Source organism: Solanum stenotomum, chromosome 2 (assembly GCF_019186545.1).
Source record: "Solanum stenotomum isolate F172 chromosome 2, ASM1918654v1, whole genome shotgun sequence".
NCBI classification, from domain to species: Eukaryota; Viridiplantae; Streptophyta; class Magnoliopsida; order Solanales; family Solanaceae; genus Solanum; species Solanum stenotomum.
This window is the reverse complement of record NC_064283.1, coordinates 38,935,016-38,944,164: the sequence shown is the minus strand read 5'-3', so window position 1 is coordinate 38,944,164 and position 9,149 is coordinate 38,935,016. Positions and strand designations below refer to the sequence as shown.

General features: G+C 32.9%; 2 pseudogenes; both read left to right on the top strand.

The window, feature by feature from the left end:
- Nucleotides 1–2,090, top strand: part of LOC125855966 (F-box protein At4g22390-like) — a 6,546-nt pseudogene extending 4,456 nt beyond the window's left edge.
- Nucleotides 2,091–6,817: 4,727 nt separating this feature from the next.
- Nucleotides 6,818–7,790, top strand: LOC125854933 (uncharacterized; annotated as a pseudogene).
- The last annotated feature ends 1,359 nt before the right edge of the window (nucleotides 7,791–9,149 follow it).

Sequence of the window (9,149 nt, the reverse complement as noted above, 5' to 3'; positions counted from 1 at the left end):
ATAGATTTAGTGTGATACTATCTAATAGGCTAGTGTCGATTGGTGCGAAGTAATAACTAAGCCAAACATCGATTATGATGTCTAATATGAGGTAAAGGTAAGGGTTAGTAAATTATACACACGTAGCCGGACCAAGGTGCGGGGTGAAATTCTCTAGATGCCGGACCAAGGATTTAGAGATACCTAACTTATCACTTTGCATGTAATACACTAGAAAAGGATTACTATTATTAGGATTACTGCGTTATGAGCTTATGGAGAACACATTCCTAGTTACTTTTAATAATCTGAATATAAATAAATACTTAGTTCAAAGCTATCTTTTTATTGTTTTTATTTTATTTCAATTTAAATCCCCCCCATTTTCATATAACGACTATCGAGTTAAATATTTGCTATTGACAATATTCTTCCATATTCTCTGTGGGATCGACCCCGACTCATAGTTGGGTAAATATATTGCATACGATCGTTTATATTTCTTTTCAAGAAGTATATTTGAACGTTATCACCTATCTCTCCTCCTTTGTTTCTATTTGTATATGATCACCTCTAAATCGGGAATGTTATTGATCTGATAACCATTTGGAACTTGATAACAATCTCTCCCCATATTTGGAACCTGATTCCTCTTCCCCTTTATGCTATTTTCCCCTTCCATTACCTTGTCCGTTTCTATAGAATTCAATTCACTCAGACTAGCAATGCTCTCTCTCTTCTTACTTTTTTCCCCTCCTTGTTCTTTGACCTACTCCCCCTTGTCAAGTTGTTTTTCCCCTTAAACATTTTGTCTACCCACTTTTTTGTATTGACTTCCTCTCCCTTTTTTGTTGTTCTTCCTGCGACTACCCTGTATCTTCATGATCCTTCAAAGCCCCAAACTTATTTTCAGTGCTAACCCCTACCTTATCCTGTTGAATATTTTTTTCAGTTCCATATTTCCTCCCTTTCTCTCCTTCTCTTTTCCCTTCTTTTCTGTCTATTTTTTTTTTTTGGTATAACTCTAGATGGATGACGTTGCATTCCTCTTCATTATGTCCTTGTATTTTGACCCTACTTCATTGCCTCCTGCTTTGGCAATTCGTTGCATGCTCTGCTACTTCCTCACTTGACAAAAAATACTCGGAGATAATTTATTTGTTGCTTTTCGAAATTGGATTTAGGCCATTCTACTCAAATTCTTCTCAGGGCATGATTTCTTCACTCCAATTTCTACAACAATTGATTCCATAATCACAAATGAAATCCTACAGATACTCTCTTAAGGCTGCCCACCAAGTCACTCTTGAAATGTACACTGGTTTCAAAATCATGACATCAACTAATCTCTATCCCTCATTTTGTGAACACATATCTCAAATTAAACACACATCATAGAGTTCTATTTTCAGGCACCAATGGAAATTTCAAGTTTTGTTCATTCCCTCCTCTGTTTAACAAACAACATGTTGCTATTCACATGGATCCTCCAACATTATCAACTTTTGTTGTGGGTTCTGCCAATGACTTGATTTGCATGTGCAATCACGCAGGGGAGACATATATATGGAACCCATCATTAGGAAGTCAAATGAATCACATAAATCCACTTAGGGTACTTCTTTCTATACCAAATATGGTTTTGGATACGACAACTCATATGACAATTATAAATCTCTATCTATCGATTATTGTGGTAATTCTTACCATGACAGTGAATCCAACATTAAGACTGTGGTCAACATTTACAGTTTGAGGATCGATTTGTGGACAACAATACATGACCAACTTCAGTGCATCTATCTAGTAAATCTTTATGGCAAATTTGTCAACGAGAAGATTTATTGGATTGCATCTACTAGTCTTCATAATCAAAATGTGTGCAACATCATTTCTTTTGATGTAGAAAATGAGATGTGGGGAAGCTTGGAGCTTCACATTTTGTGGAGAAGTCAATTTTAATTTCAAAATTGGAGTTGTCGAAAGTGATGTTTAATACTTGTAATCTAGGTGATACTACTTCTGATGTTTGGATTTTGAGGATTGTCCAAAATCCACAATCTTTCAAAATCCAAACATCAAAAGTAGTATCACCTAGACGAAAAGTATAAATCAGAGAAAGATCACTTCCCACCGCTCCCATTTTTAAATTAGAACTAACTTCTCTACAAATGGGAGCTTCAAGCTACCCCATGCCTCGTCTGCAACATCAAAAGAAATGATCTTGCGCACTTTGAAATTACTAATAATTAGTTGATGCAATCCAGTGAAACTTCCCATTGACATGTTTACCCTGAAAATTTATTAGAAAGATGCCCTAAAGCTGGTCATGGAGTGTTTTCCAAGAATCCGTCCTCAAACTATAAATGTTGATCTCATTACTCAAGTCAGAAAAAAAGGTCGGACTCATCAGCACAATAATCATTAAACAAAGCTCTGTAATCATCACGCGAGTCATCATTTCCAAAACCATATATATATATATATGTATATATATATATATATATATCTCCTTTGTGATCTCAAAGACAAATCATCCAACTGGCAAAGCCCACAACGAAAGCTGATAAAGTGAGAGGATATATGTGAAGTAGATGTTGACACCCAATTTTGACCCTCCACAATATACATTAATCATTTCAGGCTTCTCCAATTTCAAACGATTTAAAATTATTAGTTTTATAAATTTTCTAAAAAAATAATTATAATAATAATAAAAATAAATAAATAATAATAATAATAATAATATAGTTTTCAAGATTTTTAAATAGTTTGTCACTTTTCATAAATCTTAGATGATATATATGTTTTACATAATTATGTGTATAATTAGTATATTTTATGATTATTCAAAAATCGTCTCAAAAAAAAAGATTTTATATTTTAAATATTAGGGATGGTTATAATTTTGAATTAATGAGTTTTATGAAATTCAAAATACTTTCAAGTTATTTTAAAGTAATTTTATCATCTTTAATAATAAATATGTATATTTTTTCAATCACGTTATCTTATAAATATTTGAAAAATCGTCACAAAAGATTTTACATTTTAGTTAAATATTTTACTAGTTTACTTTAAGTTATAGTTATAATTTCGAGTTAATTAGTTTTGTAATTGAATTAATCAGTTTATAATTAAGTTAATTATTTTTTACTTCGTTAAGATTAAGAAGCTCATTAATTAATTTATGTTAACTCATCTTGTTTAAATTTTAGCCGAATTCGCCGATTAAATTCAATTAGGCTACAATTTAAATTCATTTGGCTATTGTGTAATTGCAATGCTAGCCACTTTCTCACCTTATTCTTAATTCATTGTTGAGATCAGAAATTGGCCATTTACTTGCCATATTTCAGCAGCCCACTTCAATGTTCCAAGCCCATTCTTTCAATTCCCAACTCATCAAATAAATACCCAATTCAATTCCATTTTCAGCTTTCTAATACGCCTAACCATACCTATAAACCCAAGCCCACAACAATACAATACATATAACAACAATTCCCAAAAGACCCAGCAAACAATACATACAGCAGTACCAAAACGACCCCACTGCCCTGTACGTCTCTTTCTTCACGCGAGCAGAGAATTACCAGAAAATCCCAGCAAATTCGGCAAGAAATCTGTGTAAATAAGCAGATCCGTCACACCAGCCGCGTCCCTTTTTTCCACAATTTCAGAATTTCCCATCCCTTCCATTGTTGACTTGAAAGGAAAAAGCAAAGAATTCGAATTTCAAATTAAAATTTTCAATCCGTTTTGCCCCTCAAATCAGCCCCTTTCTTCATCTATTTAAGATCGATTCCTTTCAATTAAACGTGGAAAAAGAAAAAAAAAAAAGGGGAGAAAGAAAGAAAAAAAAAACAGAAAAAAGCTTCATGAAAAATTGGTTACTATAGTAAAAAAAGAAAAAAAAAATTTGATTTTTGAGTTATAAGTTTTCCTTTCGAAACCACCGGACTTCATTGGTGGTGGTGGAATCGCTTCTAACCCGTCGTTTCAGTCTCGCTGCTCAGAAAAAGGTAACATTTTGTTTCTCTACTTTCTTATGTCGCTGATATGATCAAGCGGGGCTTAGAGTATTTGTATATTGTAATTGGACCTTTATGTTTGCTTGGTTTGTGTATAATGCATAGTTTAAAATTAATTCAATATTTTGATTATGGCGTCTAAAGATTTCGTTTTTTTTTGTTTTGATCAATGCTAGTTCTATGTGATTGTTGTTTTCTCCAGATATGACCAAAGCAGGAATATTGTTGCTAAAATGACAACTTGTTTTCTTGTGCATCTTTAGTATGAGTCATTTGCCTAGAACTTTTTTTTTTATTTAAGTTATATGTTGGTTGTCATATTTATTATGAGTTCCTTTGAAGATGAAGTCTTGCCTAAATATTTGTCTAAATGAATCCCTGCAAGTCATCCTTATAAGTACTATGTTGTTTAGATATTTAAGGCCTAGCAACTAGCAAATGTGTATTAAGTTGAGTTTCTTCTCCTTTATGCATTTTGTTGACTGTTGTGAATGTATATATGCTTGTTAGTCTATAACACTCTAATTGATTGAATTTATATCTTTTTGTAACATATTTATGCTTAGAGAATTTATTGAAATGGGTAAAAAATAAAATAAAAATAAATTATATTACATTAGAGATTGTTCAAATGCCCCCTAGAACATACAATGATATGCTTCAACTTAGCACCTTGCTTATCTAGTATTGTTTACATGATATTTTTGGCTTAATTCCCTTTCAGTTGACAACAACAAATGATTCATTTTAAGAGTTTAGTTCCTGCTTTAATAATTCATGCGTGTCTCTGCTTATTGACTAAATTTTATTTTATTTTTGAATCTAATAGTTACCTTGTATTTGTTCCTCAAGCTGAAAATACTTTGAAAAATAATTGGGGTGTTCCTTGGGGTCTAATACACGGAGATAAATACTTGTTTTAGCATGTTAGTTAATTCGAAGTGTTTGTAACCTTTCCTACTAAAGTACTCAATTTTTTATGCCTTATTGTAGTAATATTGAATAGTTCAATTAACATCCCTATTCATATGTTGCTGCTATTTCTGTACAAAATAAAAGTTGATAAGCTCACATTTGAATTGTTACCAATATGGGTATTAATATATTGCTTGTCAAAAATACATCTTTCCCTTACTTATGCAAATTTTGTTTCTTTTGTTTGTTGTATGAACCCCTTCCGAGTCCGTGATGGACTTGCCTTTCTTTGCATTATCGAGTTGAGCCATAGAGGCTCAAATTTCTTTTCATCGTTTGAGTCAGCCTGATTACCACAAATATGATGAGATGCAAAAACATGGGCTGGAAGTTCAGATTTCAGGTGCCCGGAAAGTTTTAAGATGGGCTGTATACACGTTGTATACAGCTGTATACGCTGATATACAAGTTCGGTACAGCAAACACAGGCCAAAAAATGCGAAAATACAAAGATGAGGTGAAAAACGGGTGTTTAGAAGCAAGATATACATGAAAAACACCTATACACACGCCGATATACACTGATATACAGCAAGTGTATACAAAAAGGGGAATTGGGTTAAGCCCAATAGTGGCAGCGAATTTGGCCCAAAAAGGGCCCAAATTCATTTCTCCTTTACTTTTAACTTATTTAATTGTCTTTATTTATTGTTTGTTTTTATTATCATTAACTCTAACTTTAGAATTGTTAATTAACTTAATCGAATTTCCCAAAAAAAAACAAACTGTTTCTCTGTGTTGTTTTATTTCTAACAAATCTCATTTTATCAACTCTCGCATTTTCATTTATAATCTTTAGTCAAACAAAATTTTATTTAGTTTAAAACAGTTTTTTTTTTCATAAACCAAAAATGACTCAAATAGAAACCAATTAATTTAGTTTCGTTAAAATTCTAATTACTTGTCTCTAATTCAAATGTTTCAATTAGGGTCCCATTTTCTTAAAAAAAAAAAAATTGCTCTTTGTTTAACTATTTTTTCAAAGTTAATACTTAGTCATTTTCTCAAAAGGTTTAGTCAATTAATAAGAAATGATTTTCATGTTTTAATTTATTAAATTGGTTTAAAATGAATTAAATAAATTCTAATTAATCTAGTTTTATATTAATATTCTAATCACTTGTAATTTAATTCAAATGTTTCATTTTGGATCTCATTCTCTAAAAAAAGTAAAAAATGAAATATAAAATGTTTGTTATTTAACTATTCTTCATAGCTAACTAAATATTGTAAATTATCATATTTTCTTTTATGTTAAACCATTTTCCTAAAAATAGTCAAAAATATATTTTAGTCAAGTCGCAGGTCAACTGCATGTTAGTGGACACTTTAATGCTTAAACCCTTCTCGAAGTGTAAATTGAACCCCGAACCTTCTTTGGTATTTTTAAATGATTCTTTCTGTTTAAATCTTTGAAAATTATAAGTTTTCTTCATTTCTTTAAAAATTAAGTGGCGACTCTTTTCTAAGTATTTTTCTCAAATTGTTTTATACTTAGATCATTTCAAAAAGTGATTTTCCTAAAGGTTAGAAAAATTACGGCACAACAGTAGATATTTGAAGTATAAATGGATTAGGATTAAGTATCGCCTTAAATTGTTTTTGGCGTTTGTACATAAACAGAAGTCCAAATTTGGATAGAATTAGATATTTGAAGTATAAAGGGATTGGGAAGTACCGCCTAGATTCTTTGCCTATTTATATCAACTCCTTTTTCTCCGTATTATTCATACAAGTTTAAAGGATTTCGGAAGTATCGCCTCTAATTCTTTGGCTATATATATTTGTGCCTTCCATCTCATCTAATTACTCATTCTTTCTTCTGAAACATGTCTTCGTCATCGACAAGTGCCACATTGTTATGTTTGTTTCTGTTGTTGGGTTGCATAGGCATTGCTACTGTCACTGCAACCGAACCCAAAACAGAATCGTTTGGTACTTCTTCAATTGGATTGTGGCCCCGATGGTGGTGGCGTACTCACCCAAAAATACCATCACTACCAACTCCATCTCCAATTGATAATGCGGCTTCACCAACGCATATGGCGCCATCCCCAGTTGATGATGTGGTTTCGCCATGACACACGACCCCGGCTCCATACACTTCTTGCATCAAGGTGGACGGTTGTGCATTAGATTTGATCACTTCCGTTTTCAAGCGTAGAATTTCATTATCCACTCAATGCTGCCAAGGACTTTTAACAATTTCAGATGATTGCTTTTACAGAGAGTACACGCACTCAAAGAGGATACCATTTTTCCTTGGAAAAGTGAGAAACTTTTGTAGTCATGCTGTTGATAATGCGGCTCCATCTCCATCTCCATCTCCAGTTGATAATGCGATTTCACCAACTCATGCGTCTCCATCTCCATCTCCCGTTGATAATGTGGCTTCACCAACTCATGTGGCTTCACCTACTCATGCGGCTCCATCTCCATCTCTAGTTGATAATGCGACTTCACCAATTCATGCGGTTCCATCCCCATCCCCCGTTGATGATGTTGTTTCTCCATCACATATGGCTCCCTCTTGGGGCCTGGCCCCGGCTCCAACCACTTCCTGCATCAAGGTGAACGGTTGTGCATTCAATTTGATCACTTCCATTTTCAAGCGTAAAATTTCATTATCCACACAATGCTGCCAAGTACTTTCTGCAATTTCAGATGATTGCTTTTACAAAGAGTTCACGCACTCCAAGAGGGTACCATTTTTCCTACGAAAAGTGAGGAACTATTGCAGTCATCATCAAGCCTGAAGCAGATTTTTTCCTTCTCTTTTTTTTTTTGGTCATCTTAATAGGTTTTTAGGTGCTAGTTAAATACTTTCGATTAAATTCTTTAATTAGTTTAATTGGATTTTCATCTCGATTAATTTTACAGTTTAATTACTTCTCTCTCCGCGCATACCTTTATTTGTCCATGTTTGACTTGGCACACTCCTTTACTGTTACTCTTAGACTGTTGATAATGTTAACTATGGAACACAACCTTTTACTTATTTGCAATATGGTAGGCATATCAACCAACTATACCTTGGTCCGAATAAAGTTGGGTAGTTATATGAATCTTCTGCAACTATTTCTTTCTATTCACCCCAACATCCCAACAAATTAATTAATAGGAAGACTTACTATGACATTTTTACACTACCTAGATAAAGACTTTTATCAGCTCGATTGTTGTTTTTTTTTTACAAAATATAACTGAAAATCGAATTTGTAAAACTTCTGATTTGATGCATTACTTTCTGAATAGTTTTGTAGGGTTCTTAGCATTAAATTTCTTTGTTCTGGCAACAATATTTGTATTTGATTTTAGTTACTTGGAGGCTGATTTATGTGATGACGAGTAATGGTAAGGGAAAACAGAGTATTTATGGGTGAAACAGAGCTTCTTAGTGTTGAAGTAAAGAGAAATATGGAAGTTGTAGAGACGGATTCTGATTGCTGTGATTCTACTGATGATTCTGAAATTGAGAGCTATAAGTATCCTTAATTCAATCAAAAGATTAGCCCTACGTCAAGTAAGAAAGCAGCGAGACATGGACTTGGTTCTTGATTTATTTGGCTGACGATTTGGATATACATGACAATGAGGCTATGTTCGACAAAAAAAAAGGTCTTGTTGAAGCTTTTAAAGATATTACCATATGTTATTCATTAGAGAAATCAATGTACACTGCTCTATAATCAAGTAAGCTCTTTTAACCGATCTCTGTAGCTGAAAAGTAGGGGAACAATTCACAAAGTTTCTTTTAACATTCTTTAGTACAAGTCGGAGTCAAGTTCTATGAATCCTCATTATATACAAGAAAGAACAAAAAGTCTGATACTAAATACAACAGACACAATGGAGAAATAAAACAGATTATTACATTGTTTCGATCCACTTCCTGAAATTCAGTACAACAACAACTATTGATGAGTGTTCAACACAGTGTATAACACTACAAAATAACCACCTAGTTTAAGCAAAAGTAACACCATAGATACGAGCGAAACATCATTTCTCAATGTAAAAGGATATTACCAATGAAACTCTAAGCAGCCTATAGAAAAAATTATTCTCCTTTTACACCAAACGTATAAACAAACAGAACTCTTCATATGTCAAGATAGACCCATCACACCACATTCTTCTGGAAGGAAAGGGGAATTACAA